Raw genomic sequence first — 15851 nt, forward strand, 5'->3', positions numbered from 1 at the left:
AGTTGGACTGTGAAGACGGCTGAGCGCCGAAGAATTGATGCTTTTGAACTGTGGTGTTGGAGAAGACTCTTGAGAGTCCCTTGGACTGCAAGGAGATCCAACCAGTCCATTCTGAAGGAGATCAGCCCTGGGATTTCTTTGGAAGGAATGATGCTAAAGCTGAAACTCCAGTACTTTGGCCACCTCATGGGAAGAGTTGACTCATTGGAAAAGACTCTGATGCTGGGAGGGATTGGGGGCAGGAGGAGAAGGGGATGACAGAGGATGAGATGGCTGGATGGCATCACTGACTCGATGGCTGTGAGTCTCAGTGAACTCCAGGAGTTGGTGATGGACAGGGAGGCCTGGTGTGCTGCGATTCATGGGATCACAAAGAGTCGGACACAACTGAGCGAGTGAACTGAACTGAACTGAATTGTGGGATTTTCTCTGAAATTGGTAATCAAATCATTCTTTCTCTTTAATAAAACTTTATCTGTTACTGGTATGTGGAGATGTGATTGACTTCTCAATGATGATTTCTAGCTGACAGTCATGTTAATACTAATAATTTTTCCAAAGATTATTTTGTTTTCAATAGTGACAGTCATTTTCAAATAATAACATTTTTATTTCTTTCTTGCAAACTTTGATACATTTTATTTATTTTTCTGGCCAGATTGCAGCTGCTAGGATCTTTAGAACAATGTTGAAAAGAAGAGTCATTGGGAGAAATGGCCAAGATGGTGGAGTGTGAAGACCCCTTCCATGGGCACACCAAAATTTCACCTCCAGAGCAACTACTGATGAGAAAAACTGGAATACTAGTAGAAAAGGCTTTCTTCAAGTAAAGATTTTTAAAAAGGAACCACAACAAGATGGTAGGAGGTGTGGAGGCATGGTATGGTTAAGATGTATACACTCAAGTGGGCAACGCACAAATAAGAGGATAATTACAACTGCAGAGATTCTCCCCAAAGAGTGAGGAGTTCAAGCCCTATACTGGGCTCCCCAGCCATGGAGTCTTGTGCTGAGGAGATGAAAACCCAGAATGTTTGTCTTTTAAGGCCAGTGGGACTTATTTTTAGAAGAGCCAGAGAGCTTTGGGAAATAGAGACTTGGCTCTTAAAGGACACACACAAAATCTCACACACTCCAGGACCCAGGGCAGAAGAAGTAATTTGAAAGAAGTCTGGATCAGACCCACTGCTGATCTTGGAAAGCCTTCTGGAGAGGTAAGAGGCAAAGGACACTGGCAGCAGCCATTTTGGGGAGCTTGTTCTACCACATGAACATTGGTGCTGCCAAGTGCCATTTGTGGAATTATTCCTCTAGTTTACTAGTGCCGGACCCTCTCACTTGCCTGTGGGGCATGAGTGCTGGGACATCTCAGGCCCACCTACCAGACATGGTACTTTTAAGAGCTGTATTGAGACCCAGCCCTGCATACCAGTGACCTGACACTAGCCCCAAGACCATATTCATCCACCAGTGACCTGGCACTAACCTGTAGACCCTTGGGACTCAGCTCCACCCACCAGTGGGCTAACACCAATTCCAGGACTCACCAACTCTGGGACACCTGGGGACCCTCAGTCAGCCATGCCAGAATCTAGCCTTATCCACTGGTTGGCTGACACCAGCTCCAGAACTCCCAGAGCCCTGCAGCAAGAGACCCTGGAACAGGGCTCCAATCACCAATGAGCTTACATTGGCTCCAGGACCTGCCAGAACCCAGCTCCACCAAAGAGCAGGCCAACACAAGGGTCAGGACCTTCTGGAGCTCCAGGTCCACCCACCAACAGTCCAACCCCAGCTCTGAGACACCCTGGGTTCTCAGCACCACCCCAGTGTTCAATTTCAAAGGCCAACACCAGCTCTGGGACATAATAGACACCATAACCATAACCAGTGGCCTCAGGAACTAGCCCTAAGCACAAGCAGGCAGACACTATATCTGGGACCCCCAGCATTGCAACCACACCAGAACCTGGGTCTGCCCACCAGTGGGCCAGCAATAACCCTGGGACCCCTGAAACTTCTAAACTAGCAGTCTTGGGATCCTGCCCAACACATCAGTAACCAGCAGCTTTTACACAAGGCAGGGCCTGGCAACCAAAGGGACAAAGCCAGCCATACCTAATGAACTGCCTACAGTAGTCAACTTGCCACGACAGACTCATGAAGCCCCAGTAGGGAGTACCTTTAGAGGTTATAGCCCTGGAGACCAAAAGGGAGTATGCTGTTGGGACACATAGGATGCCTTCTACAAAAAGCCACTTCCCCAAGGTCAGGAAACATAACCAACCTACCAAATATATAGGGGGAAAACCCAATAAATTAGGCAGAAGGAGGTGACAGAGGAATGTGTCTCAAACGAAGGAACAAGATAAAACTCCAGAAAAAGAACTAATGACATGAAGTTAGGCAGTCTAGAAACCTCGATAGACCAAGGTGGTGATTGTGACGATATTAAAAAAAAAAAAAAAAGGCAGAAAATTATAACAGAGTGAGAAATTAGAAACTTTTAACAAAGAGTAAGAAAATATAAAGAACAAACAGATAAAAATACAATAACTGAAGTGGAAAATACAGTAGAAGGAATAAACAGTAGATTAGATGAAACAGAGGATCAAATCAGCCTGATGGAAGAGAGAGAAGTGAAAATCACTGAAGCTGAAAAGAAAAATGAATAAACAGGGAATATTACTCAAAAAATTAAAAATAGAACTACGTATGATCCAGCATTGCCTTTCTTTGGGATTGGAATGAAAACTGACCTTTTCCAGTTCTGAGGCCACTGCTGAGTTTTCCAAATTTGCTGGCATATTGAGTGCAGCACTTTCACAGCATCATCTTTCAGGATTTGGAATAGCTGAACTGGAATTCTATCACCTCCACTAGCTTTGTTCCTAGTGATGCTTTCTAAGGCCCACTTGACATCACATTCCAGGGTGTCTGGCTCTAGGTCAGTGATCACATCATTGTGATTATCTGGGTCATGAAGATTTTTTGTACAGTTCTTCTGTGTATTCTTGCCATCTCTTCTTAATATCTTCTGCTTCTGTTAGGTCCATACCATTTCTGTCCTTTATCCAGCCCATCTTTGCATGAAATGTTCCTTTGGTATCTCTTATTTTCTTGAAGAGATCTCTAGTCTTTCCCATTCCGTTGTTTTCCTCTATTTCTTTGCATTGATCACTGAAGAAGGCTTTCTTATCTCTTCTTGTTATTCTTTGAAACTCTGCATTCAGATGTTTATATCTTTCCTTTTCTCCTTTACTTTTCGCTTCTCTTCTTTTCACAGCTATTTGTAAGGCCTCCCCAGACAGCCATTTCGCTTTTTTGCATTTCTTTTCTATGGGAATGGTCTTGATCCCTGTCTCCTGTACAATGTCACGAACCTCATTCCATAGTTCATCAGGCACTCTATCAGATCTAGGCCCTTAAATCTATTTCTCACTTCCACTATATAATCATAAGGAATTTTACTTAGGTCATACCTGAATGGTCTAGTGATTTTCCCTACTGTCTTCAATTTAAGTCTGAATGCTCAAACTACCGCACAATTGCATTCATCTCATACGCTAGTAAAGTAATGCTCAAAATTCTCCAAGCCAGGCTTCAGCAATATGTGAACTATGAACTTCCTGATGTTCAAGCTGGTTTTAGAAAAGGAAGAGGAACCAGAGATCAAATTGCCAACATGCTCAGGGTCATAGAAAAAGCAAGAGAGTTCCAGAAAAAACATTTATTTCTGCTTTATTGACTATGCCAAAGCCTTTGACTCTGTGGATCACAACAAACTGTGGAAAATTCTGAAAGAGATGGGAATACCAGACCACCTGATCTGCCTCTTGAGAAATTTATATGCAGGTCAGGAAGCAATAGTTAGAACTGGACATGGAACAACAGACTGGTTCCAATAGGAAAAGGAGTACGTCAAGGCTGTATATTGTCACTCTGTTTAACTTATATGAAGAGTACATCATGAGAAACGCTGGACTGGAAGTAACACAAGCTGGAATCAAGATTGCCAGGAGAAATACCAATAACCTCAGATATTCGGATGACACCACCCTTATGGCAGAAAGTGAAGAAGAACAAAAAGCCTCTTGATGAAAGTGAAAGTGGAGAGTGAAAAAGTTGGCTTAAGCTCAACATTAAGAAAATGAAGATCATGGCATCCAGTCCCATCACTTCATGGGAAATAGATGGGGAAACAGTGGAAACAGTGTCAGACTTTATTTTTCTGGGCTCCAAAATCACTGCAGATGGTGACTGCAGCCATGAAATTAAAAGACGCTTACTCCTTGGAAGGAAAGTTATGACCACCCTAGAGAGCATATTCAAAAGCAGAGACATTACTTTGCCAACAAAGGTTCATCTAGTCAAGGCTATGGTTTTTCCTGTGGTCATGTATGGATGTGAGAGTTGGACTGTGAAGAAGGCTGAGCGCCAAAGAATTGATGCTTTTGAACTGTGGTATTGGGGAAGACTCTTGAGAGTCCCTTGGACTGCAAGGAGATCCAACCAGTCCATTCTGAAGGAGATCAGCCCTGGGATTTCTTTGGAAGGAATGATGCTAAAGCTGAAACTCCAGTACTTTGGCTACCTCATGCGAAGAGTTGACTCATTGGAAAAGACTCTGATGCTGGGAGGGATTGGGGGCAGGAAGAGAAGGGGACGACAGAGGATGAGATGGCTGGATGGCATCACTGACTCAATGGCCGTGAGTCTCAGTGAACTCCGGGAGTTGGTGATGGACAGGGAGGCCTGGTGTGCTGCGATTCATGGTATCACAAAGAGTTGGACACGACTGAGCAACTGATCTGATCTGATGTTCCTTCTATTCCTGCTTTCTGGAGAGTTTTTATCGTAAATGGATGCTGAATTTTGTCAAGGATTTCTCTGCATCTATTTAGATAATCATATTGTTTTTATTTTTCAATTTGTTAATGTGGTGTATTGCATTGATTTGCAGATATCGAAGAATCCTTGCATCCCTGGGATAAAGCCCACTTGGTCATGGTGTATGATCTTTTTAATGCGTTGTTGGATTCTGATTGCTAGAATTTGGTTAAGGATTTTTGCATCTATGTTCATCAGTGATATTGGCCTGTAGTTTTCTTTTTTTGTGGGATCTTTGTCAGGTTTTGGTATTAGGGTGGTGGTGGCCTCATAGAATGAGTTTGGAAGTTTACCTTCCTCTGCAATTTTCTGGAAGAGTTTGAGCAGGATAGGTGTTAGCTCTTCTCTAAATTTTTGGTAGAATTCAGCTGTGAAGCCATCTGGACCTGGGCTTTTGTTTGCTGGAAGATTTTTGATTACAGTTTCAATTTCCGTGCTTGTGATGGGTCTGTTAAGATTTTCTATTTCTTCCTGGTCCAGTTTTGGAAAGTTGTACTTTTCTAAGAATTTGTCCATTTCTTCCACGTTGTCCATTTTATTGGCATATAATTTTTTATAGTAGTCTCTTATGATCCTTTGTATTTCTGTGTTGTCTGTTGTGATCTCTCCATTTTAATTTTTAATTTTGTTGATTTGGTTTTTCTCCCTTTGTTTCTTGATGAGTCTGGCTAATGGTTTGTCGATTTTATTTATCCTGTCAAAGAACAAGCTTTTGTCTTTGTTGATTTTTGCTATGGTCTCTTTTGTTTCTTTTGCATTTATTTCTGCCCTAATTTTTAAGATTTCTTTCCTTCTACTAACCCTGGGGTTCTTCATTTCTTCCTTTTCTAGTTGCTTTAGGTGTAGAGTTAGGTTATTTATTTGACTTTTTTCTTGTTTCTTGAGGTATGCCTGTATTGCTATGAACTTTCCCCTTAGGACTGCTTTTACAGTGTCCCACAGGTTTTGGGTTGTTGTGTTTTCATTTTCATTCATTTCTATGAAAATTTTGATTTCTTTTTAGATTTTTTCTGTGATTTCTTGGTTATTCAGCAGCGTGTTGTTCAGCCTCCATATGTTGGAATTTTTAATAGTTTTTCTCCTGTAATTGAGATCTAATCTTACTGCATTGTGGTCAGAAAAGATGCTTGGAATGATTTCTATTTTTTTGAATTTACCAAGGCTAGCTTTATGGCCCATGATGTGATCTATCCTGGAGAAGGTTCCATGTGCACTTGAGAAAAAGGTGAAATTCCTTGTTTGGGGATGAAATGTCTTATAGATATCAATTAGGTCTAACTGGTCTATTGTATCATTTAAAGTTTGTGTTTCCTTGTTAATTTTCTGTTTAGTTGATCTATCCATAGGTGTGAGTGGGGTATTAAAGTCTCCCACTATTATTGTGTTATTGTTAATTTCTCCTTTCATACTTGTTAGCATTTGTCTTACATATTGCGGTGCTCCCATGTTGGGTGCATATATATTTATAATTGTTATATCTTCTTCTTGGATTGATCCTCTGATCATTATGTAGTGACCGACTTTGTCTCTTTTCACAGCCTTTGTTTTAAAGTCTATTTTATCTGATATGAGTATTGCTACTCCTGCTTTCTTTTGGTCCCTATTTGCATGGAAAATCTTTTTCTGGGCCTTCACTTTCAGTCTGTATGTGTCCCCTGTTTTGAGGTGGATCTCTTGTAGACAGCATATGTAGGGGTCTTGTTTTTGTATCCATTCAGCCAGTCTTTGTCTTTTGGTTGGGGCATTCAACCCATTTACGTTTAAGGTAATTATTGATAAGTATGATCCCATTGCCATTTACTTTATTGTTTTGGGTTCAAGTTTATACACCGTTTTTGTGTTTCCTGTCTAGAGAATATCCTTTAGTATTTGTTGGAGAGCTGGTTTGGTGGTGCTGAATTCTCTCAGCTTTTGCTTGTCTGGGAAGCTTTTGATTTCTCCTTCATATTTGAATGAGATCCTTGCTGGGTACAATAATCTGGGCTGTAGGTTATTTTCTTTCATCACTTTAAGTATGTCTTGCCATTCCCTCCTGGCTTGAAGAGTTTCTGTTGAAAGATCAGCTGTTATCCTTATGGGAATTCCCTTGTGTGTTATTTGTTGTCTTTCCCTTGCTGCTTTTAATATTTGTTCTTTGTGTTTGATCTTTGTTAATTTGATTAATATGTGTCTTGGGGTGTTTCGCCTTGGGTTTATCCTGTTTGGGACTCTCTGGGTTTCTTGGACTTGAGTGATTATTTCCTTCCCCATTTTAGGGAAGTTTTCAACTATCATCTCCTCAAGTATTTTCTCATGGTCTTTCTTTTTGTCTTCTTCTTCTGGGACCCCTATGATTCGAATGTTGTAGCGTTTAATATTGTCCTGGAGGTCTCTGAGATTGTCCTCATTTCTTTTAATTCGTTTTTCTTTTTTCCTCTCTGATTCATGTATTTCTACCATTCTATCTTCTAATTCACTAATCCTATCTTCTGCCTCTGTTATTATACTATTTGTTGCCTCCAGAGTGTTTTTGATTTCATTTATTGCATTATTCATTTTATATTGACTCTTTTTTATTTCTTTTAGGTCCTTGTTAAACCTTTCTTGCATCTTCTCAATCCTTGTCTCCAGGCTATTTATCTGTGATTCCATTTTGATTTCAAGATTTTGGATCAATTTCACTATCATTATTTGGAATTCTTTATCAGGTGGATTCCCTATCTCTTCCTCTTTTGTTTGGTTTGGTGGGCATTTATCCTGTTCCTTTATCTGATGGGTATTCCTCTGTCTCTTCATCTTGTTTAAATTGCTGAGTTTGGGGTGTCCTTTCTGTATTCTGGCAGTTTGTGGAGTTCTCTTTATTGTGGCATTTCCTCGGTGTGTGTGGGTTTGTACAGGTGGCTTGTCAAGGTTTCCTGGTTAGGGAAGCTTGTGTCAATGTTCTGGTGGGTGGAGCTGTATTTCTTGTCTCTGGAGTGCAATGAAGTGTCCAGTAATGAGTTGTGAGATGTCTATGGTTTTGGGGTGACTTTGGACAGCCTCTATCTTGGAGCTCAGGGCTGTGTTCCTGTGTTGCTGGAGAATTTTCTTGGTATGTCTTGCCCTGGAACTTGTTGGCCCTTGTGTAGTGCTTGGTTTCAGTGTAAGTATGGAGGCGTTTGATGAGCTCCTATCCATTAATGTTCCCTGGAGTCACGAGTTCCCTGGAGTCAGGGTTTGGACTTAAGCCTCCTGCTTCCAGTTATTGGTCTTATTTTTACAGTAGTTTCAAAACTTCTCCTTCTATACAGCACCATTGATAAAACATCTAGGTTAAAGATGAAAAGCTTCTCCACTGTAAGGGTCACCCAGAGAGGTTCACAGCATTACATGGAGAAGAGAAGAAGGAGGAGAGAGTTAGAGGTGACCCGAATGAGATGAGGTGGAATCAATAGAGGAGAGAGTGGGCTAGCCAGTAATCACTTCCTTATGTGCACTCTACAACTGGACTGCTCAGAGATGTTCACAGAGTTATACAGAGAAGAGAAGAAGGAGGAAGGAGACAGGTGGCCAGGAGGATAAAAGTGGGGGAATGAAAAGGAGGGAGACAGATCCAGCCAGTAATCAGTTCCCTAAGTGTTCTCCACCATCTGGAACACACAGAAATTCACAGAGTTGGGTAGAGTAGAGAGGGGTTAGGGAGGAGACACAGGTGATCTGGTGGAGAAAAAGGAGAGTCCAAAGGGAGAGAGAACAGTCAAGCCAGTAATCTCGCTCCCTAGTGAAAAATGGGTACTGAAGATTGGGTTCTTAAAGGTACAAAATTGGTAACATACATAAAAGCAAAAATTAAAAATCTAGAGTAGAGTTTGGATTTTCAAAAATACAATGTTTCAAAAAAGAAGAAGAAAAAGAAAGAGAGAAAAACAAACAAAGTCGCAAAAATTATAAAGAAAATATAGATACAAAATTGATAACAAATACCAAAAAGCGTAAATTAAATATCTAGAGTAGAGTTTGGAATTTCAGATATACAATGTTATTTAAAAGAAGAAGAGAAAGAAAGAGAGAGGGGGAAAAAAAAGTCACAAAAATTATGTAAAAAAAAATAGAGGTCCAAAATTGATAACAAATACCAAAAAGCTGAAATTAAAAATCTAGAGATTGGAATTTCAAAAATACGATGTTAAAGAAAAGAAGAAAAGAAAAAAAAACCAGGTCACAAAAATTATAAAATATATATATATGAAGTTTGCTTTAAAAAAAATAGGGTCTTTTTTTTTTTTGCAAAGTAATAGTAGGTTATAAAAGTGAAAATTAAAGGAATAATAGAGGACTTAAAATTTTTTTAAAAAAATTAAAAAGAAAGAAAGAATGATCATAAAAATAGTAAAAATATATCTAGGACTTTCTCCGGTTTTGTTGTGGGTATTGTGGGGTCAGTTCATTTTAGGCTAGTTCCTTGCTCCGACTTACATTTCTCAAGATCTATAGGCCCCTTCCTATGTAGTTGGTACTAACCACAGAGTTTTAATCTATTGCCTGTAGCTTCCAAGGCGGTTCCCTCTGTTATAACTTCTTCTGTTTGCTGGTCTCTTCAGTGTCTGGTTTCCACCCTGACACAAAGGGGACAGTGGTGGACACTTTTTTTTTTTTTTTTTTTTAGGCTCACTTGTTCAGTCGCACTGTGGAGAGGGAGGGACGCTGCAAACAAATAACACTGGCGTGTGCTCGCAGTGCCTCAGCCACACTGGGTCTGCCCCCACTCACGGCGCATGTAGCCTCCCTGCCCACACTGCTCAGGCTCCAGGTTGCTCCACCGGGAACCATCCTTGGCCGGCCCTGGGCTGCTTGCACCTCCCAGGTCCAAGCCGCTCAGGTTCAGGCACTCGGGTAGTCCTCAGAGGCGCAGACTCGGTTGGGCCTGCGTTTTGTGCCCTTCCCAGGTCCAAGCAGCTCAGGTGATGAGGTGTTTGGCGAGCATGATTGCTGTGACTTATCGCCTCTCCCCTCGGTTATCTAGGTGTACAACCGTCGCACCTTCTCAGGCGGATGTTGACCATCCAGACCCCCAAGAAGTTTAGTTAGCAAAGAAGCCTGCTTACAGTTTTATAGATAATGTCTCTCTGGAGCTACAATTGCCCCCTTCTGGCTCTGGCTGCCTGTCACTGGAGGGGGATGGTCTGCAGCCGGCTATCTCTGTTCAGTCCCTTGTTCCATGCACGGGCCTGGCAGTGTCTTAGGTTAGGGCTGGCTTTTTGCGTGGTAGATATCCCACAGTCTGGTTTGCTAGCCCAAATTACTTCGCTCAGATAGAGCTCAGGGTATTCAGGCCAGATCTTTACTCTAAGCGATGCAGCCCACGCCGCACCTCCCTGCCCAGCCCCCGCTTGCTAGTGGCGTGTGCAGGCGTCTGCGCTGCTTCTCCTCTGGGGGAGTTACCGTAGGGCTCGCAATCTGAGGGTTTTAATTGTTTATTTATTTTTCCTCCCTGTTATGTTGCCCTCTGTGCTTCCAAGGCTCGGCACAGATTCGGCAGTGAGAAGGTTTCCTGGTGTTTGGAAACTTCTTTCTTTTTAAGACTTCCTTCCTGGGACGGAACTCCATCCCTCCCTCTTTTGTCTCTTTTTTTGTCTTTTATATTTTTTCCTACCTTCTTTCAAAGACTTGGGTTGCTTTTCTGGGTGCCTGATGTCCTCTGCCGGCATTCAGAAGTTGTTTTGTGGAATTTACTCGGCGTTTAAATGTTCTTTTGATGAATCTGTGGGGGAGGTGTTCTCCCCGTCCTACTCCTCCTCCATCTTAGCTCCTCCCCTGATGTTTTTATTATTCATTTATTCATTCCTATTATTTTTCAATTGTGATATTTTTTGTTTTTCATTAGAGTTTGTCAATTGTATTAATCACTCCAATCTTTTGTTTATACTCTTTATATTGTTTTCTATTTTTGTGTATGTCTGCTTTTTCCTATATTATATAATTTCTTTCACTTTGAGGTCATTGTGTTGTTCTTTTTCTAATTTGTTAAATAGAAATGATTATTGAAATGCTTATTTCATCAATTTTCAACTTTATTTGAATAATTTAAGGTTGTAAGTTTACCTCCACAGATTCTGACAGGCAATATTTATATTACTTTTCTGTTTTAAATATATTTCCATATTTTTATAAACCTATCTTTTTCTCTTTCTAAAAGTTTGAAATGATTTTAATTATATTTTACCATTATTTTCAACATAATTGTATTATAATTAGAGAATGGTGCGTAAGAATTTAGTTCTATCTTTGTTTTATGAAATGCCAAAAATTATTTGTTGTTGTTCAGTCACTCAGTCGTGTCTGACACTTTGTGACCCTATGGAGTGCAGCACACCAGGCTTCCTTGTCCTTCACCATCTCCTAGACATTGCTCAAACTCGTGTCCATTGAATCAGAGATACCATTCAACCATCTCATCCTCTGTACTCCCCTCCTCCTCCTGCCTTCAATCTTTCCCAACATCAGGGTCTTTTTGCATGAATCAGCTCCTCACATCAGGTGGTCAAAGTATTGGAGTCTCATCTTCAGTCCTTCTAATGAATATTCAGGACTGATTTCCTTTAGAATTGACTGATTTGATCTCATTGCTGTCCAAGGGACTTTCAAGAGTCTTCTCCAACACCACAGCACAAAGGCATCAATTCATTGGCATTCAACCTTTTTTATTGTCCAACACTCACATTCAAACATGACTACTGGAAAAAATATAGCTTCGACTAGATGGACCTTTGCAAGCAGAGCATTGTCTCTGCTTTTTTAATACACTGTCTAAGTTTGTCATAGCATTCCTCCAAGGATCAAGCGTCTTTTAATTTCATGGCTGCAGTCACCATCTGTAGTGATCTTGGAACCCAAAAAAATAGTCTCTCACTGTTTCCATTGTTTCCCCATCTATTTGTCATGAAGTGATGGGACCAGATGCCATGATCTTAGTTTTTCAAATGTTGAATTTTAGGCCAGGTTTTCACTCTCTTCTTTCCCTTTCATCAAGAAGCTGTTTAGTTCCTCTTTCTTTCTGCCATAAAGGGTGGTATCATCTGCATATCTGAGGTTATTGATATTTCTCCTGGCAATATTGATTCCAGCTTGTGCTTCATCCAGCCTAGCATTCTGCATGATGTGCTCTGCATATAAGCTAAATAAACAGGGTGACAATATACAGCCTTGTTGTACTCCTTTCCCACTTTTGAACCAATCCATTGTTCCATATCTGGTTTCTAACTATTGCTTCTTGACCTGCATATAGGTTTCTCAGGAGGCAGGTAAGGTGGTCTGATATTCCCATCTCTTTAAGGATTTTTTTATGGTTTGTTGTGATCCACAGAGTCAAAGGCTTTAGTGTAATCAATGAAGCAGAAGGAGATGTTTTTCTGGGATTCTTTTGCTTTTTCTATGATCCAACAGATGTTGCCAATTTGATCTCTGATTCCTTTGCTTTTTCTAAATTCAGCTTGAACATCTGGAAGTTCTAGGTTTATGTACTGTTGAAAACTAGCTTGGAGAATTTTGAGCCTTTGCTAGCATGTGAAATGAGTGAAATTTTTTGGCAGTCTGAACATCCTCTGGCATTGCCTTTCTTTAGAATTGGAAGGAAAACTGATCTTTTCCAGTCCTGTAGCCACAGCTGGGTTTTCCAAATGTGCTGGCACATTGAATGCTGTACTTTAGCAGCAGCATCTTTTTGAATTTGAAATAGCTCAGCTGGAATTTCATCACTTCCATGAGCTTTTTTCATAGTGATGCTTCCTAAAGCCACTTGACTTTACACTCCAAGATCTCTGGCTCTAGGTGAGTCATCACACCATCAAGGTTATCTGGGACATTAAGATCTTTTTTGTATAATTCTTCTGTGTATTCTTGCCACCTCTTCTTAATTTCTGCTTCTGTTAGGTCCATACTGTTTCTGTCCTTTATGGTGCCCATCTTTGCACGGTATGTTCCCTTGGTATCTCTAAATTTTTTTAGGAGATCTCTAGTCTTTCCCATTCTATTGTTTTCCTCTATTTCTTTGCATTGATCACTGAGGAAGCTTTCTTAACTCTCCTTGCTCTTCTTTGGAACTCTGCATTCAGATGGGTATGTCCTTCTTTTCTCCTTTGTCTTTAGCTTCTCTTCTTTTCTCAACTATTTGTAAGGCCTCCTTAGACAACCATTTTGCCTTTTTTTTTTTTTTACCGTGGGGATGGTTTTATTCATGTCCTCTCATACAATGTCACAAACCTCTATCCATAATTCTTCAGACACTCTATCAAATCTAATTCCTTGAATCTATTTGTCACTTCCACTGTATAATCATAAGGGATTTGATTTAGGTCATACATCTATGGTCTAGTGGTTTTCCCCACTTTCTTCAATTTAAGTCTGAATTTTGCAATAAGGAGTTCATGATCTGAGCCCCAGTCAGCTCCCAGCCTTGTTTTTGCTGACTGTATAGAGCTTCTCCATTTCGGCTGCAAAGAATATAATCAAACTGATTTTGGAATTGATTTGATGAGGTCTATGTGTAGAGTCTTCTCGTGTTGTTGGAAGAGGGTGTTTGCTATGACCAGTGCATTCTCTTGGCAAAACTCTGTTAGCTTTTGCCCTTCTTCCTTTTGTACTCCAAGGCCAAACCTGCTTGTTATTCCAGGTATCTCTTGACTTCCTACTTTCACATTCCAGTCCCCTATAATGAAGAGAACATCTTTTTATTTTATTTTATTTTTATTATTATTTTTTTTTTTGGTACTAGTTTTTTTTTTTTTTTTGGTGATAGTAGGAGGTCTTGTAGGTCTTCATAGAACCATTCAACTTCAGCTTCTTCAGCATTAGTGATTGGGGAATAGACTTGAATTACTGTGATATTGAATGGTTTGTCTTGGAAATGAACAGAGATCATTCTGTTGTTTTCGAGATTGCACCCAAGTACTGCATTTTGGACTCTTTTGTTTACTATGAGGGCTATTCTATTTCTTCTACAGGATTCTTGTGCACAGTAGTAGGTAAAATGTTCATCTGAATTAAATTCACCCATTCTGGCCATTTTAGTTCACTGATTCCTAAAATGTCAATGTTCACTCTTGCCATCCCCTGTTTGACCACTTCCAATTTATCTTGATTCATGTACCTAACATTCCAAGTTCCTATGCAAGCTCTAGCTATGGAGGCATCTGCCAAGCCCTCCTGCAAGAGTAGGGTTTGTAACATCTCCTGCCCTGTCTGCCAATAATTATTTGGTTCCTATGCCAATAATTATACATTTTATATATTTTTAGCTTTAATTATATTTACTTTTTTTCTTTGTTCATCATTCCTCTTGAATCTCTGGGATATGTGGGATTATTTCCCTCCCTCAAATTTCTTTATTGAATTTCTGTAGAATACCAAACAGATGATATTAAACATACAGGAAAGAGAGATGGGTATGGAAGTAACATCACAACGGCTGCCCAAGGAGAACCCCAAGTTCAGCTCAAGCTTGTATTGATTGATGATGGTGGTACTGGAATAACTACATTCATGAAACAGCATCAGACTGGTGAATTTGAGAAAGTGTATGTAATAGCTACCTTGGGTACTGAAGTTCATCTCCTTGTGTTCCATTCCAACAGAGGACCATTAACTTCAATATATGGGTTACAACTGGTCAGGTGAAATTTGGTGAACTGAGAGATGGCTATTATATCCAAGCTCAGTATTCCATTATAATGTTTGATGTAACATTGAGAGTTACTTGCAAGAATGTGCCTAATTGGCATAGTGATGTGATAAGATTATGTGCAAACATCCTCATTGTGTTGTATGGAAGCAAAGTGGACATTAAGGATGGAAAGATAAAAGCAAAGTCAATTGTCTTCCACTGAAAGAAGAATTTTCAGTACTATGACATTTCTGTCAAAAGTAACTACAACTTTGAAAAACCCTTCCTCGGGCTTGCTAGAAAACTGATCAGAGACACTAACTTGAAGTTCATCTCCAAGTTGCCCCACCAGAGATGGTCATGGCCCCAGTCTTGGCAGCACATGAGCATGAGCTGGAGGTTGCTCAGAAAACAGCTCTCCCAAATGAAGATGATGACTTGTGAGAAAGTGAAGCTGGAGCCCAGAGTTAGAAGTTTAGTTTTATGGGCAGTCCAGCATTTGCCACATTATTGTATAGCTAAATAGAACATGTGCTTAATCTTTGGGATGCTAAAGGAGATGAATGGGCTTCAGAGTGAATGTGACAGCTAAAATACCTTCATTTTTTAGACCTGCTTATTGAGCTACTTTGGAAGAGTTGTTTCCTCCTTGCTACAGTCACATCACAGTATTCAGTGGTGGAGTCTTGTTTGTTACTGTTATTCCCATTCCTTTTCATTTAGAATCAAAATAAAGTTGTGTTTCAAATATCTTTTTAAAAAAACAGAGGAAATAAAATTCAGCACACCTGCAAAGGTATAACCAATTAGATTGACAGCTGCCCCAAGAGCAATACTAGTTATGAAAAAATATTGAAATGACATCTTCAAAATGTTGAGAAGAAATAATTAGCAAATTTAAAATTCTCTAACTCAGTGAAACACTCTTTTAAAAGGAAGGAAAAATAGAAAAACATTTTAAGCAAATAAAAACTGAAAATATTTACTATCATCATAATTGAAATTTGCTCAGTCATGTCTGACTCTTTGTGACCCTATGGACTGCCAGGCTCTTCTGTCCATGGAATTCTCCAGGCAAAAATACTGGAGTGGGTAGCTTTTCCCTTCTCCAAGGGATCTTCCCAACCCAAGGATCAAGCTCAGGTCTCTTTCATTGCAGCAGGCAGATTCTTTACCAACTGAGCCACCAGAAAAGACCACTATCAACATAAGAAATATTTTGAAAGATGAAAAACATAATTTTCATGAATTATTGACAGTCATACATTGTAAGATTCAGCAAGCTGAAAGGTTATAAGCAAAATAAGTAAAAGTCAATCCATAACTTTCTCATTCTCTTTCATCA

At 40.0% G+C, this 15851-nt stretch overlaps 1 pseudogene; it reads left to right on the top strand.

Moving 5' to 3' along the window:
- Positions 1-15253, top strand: part of LOC100847470 (GTP-binding nuclear protein Ran-like) — a 55925-nt pseudogene extending 40672 nt beyond the window's left edge.
- The last annotated feature ends 598 nt before the right edge of the window (positions 15254-15851 follow it).

This window comes from Bos taurus, chromosome 5 (assembly GCF_002263795.3).
Source record: "Bos taurus isolate L1 Dominette 01449 registration number 42190680 breed Hereford chromosome 5, ARS-UCD2.0, whole genome shotgun sequence".
NCBI classification, from domain to species: domain Eukaryota; kingdom Metazoa; phylum Chordata; class Mammalia; order Artiodactyla; family Bovidae; genus Bos; species Bos taurus.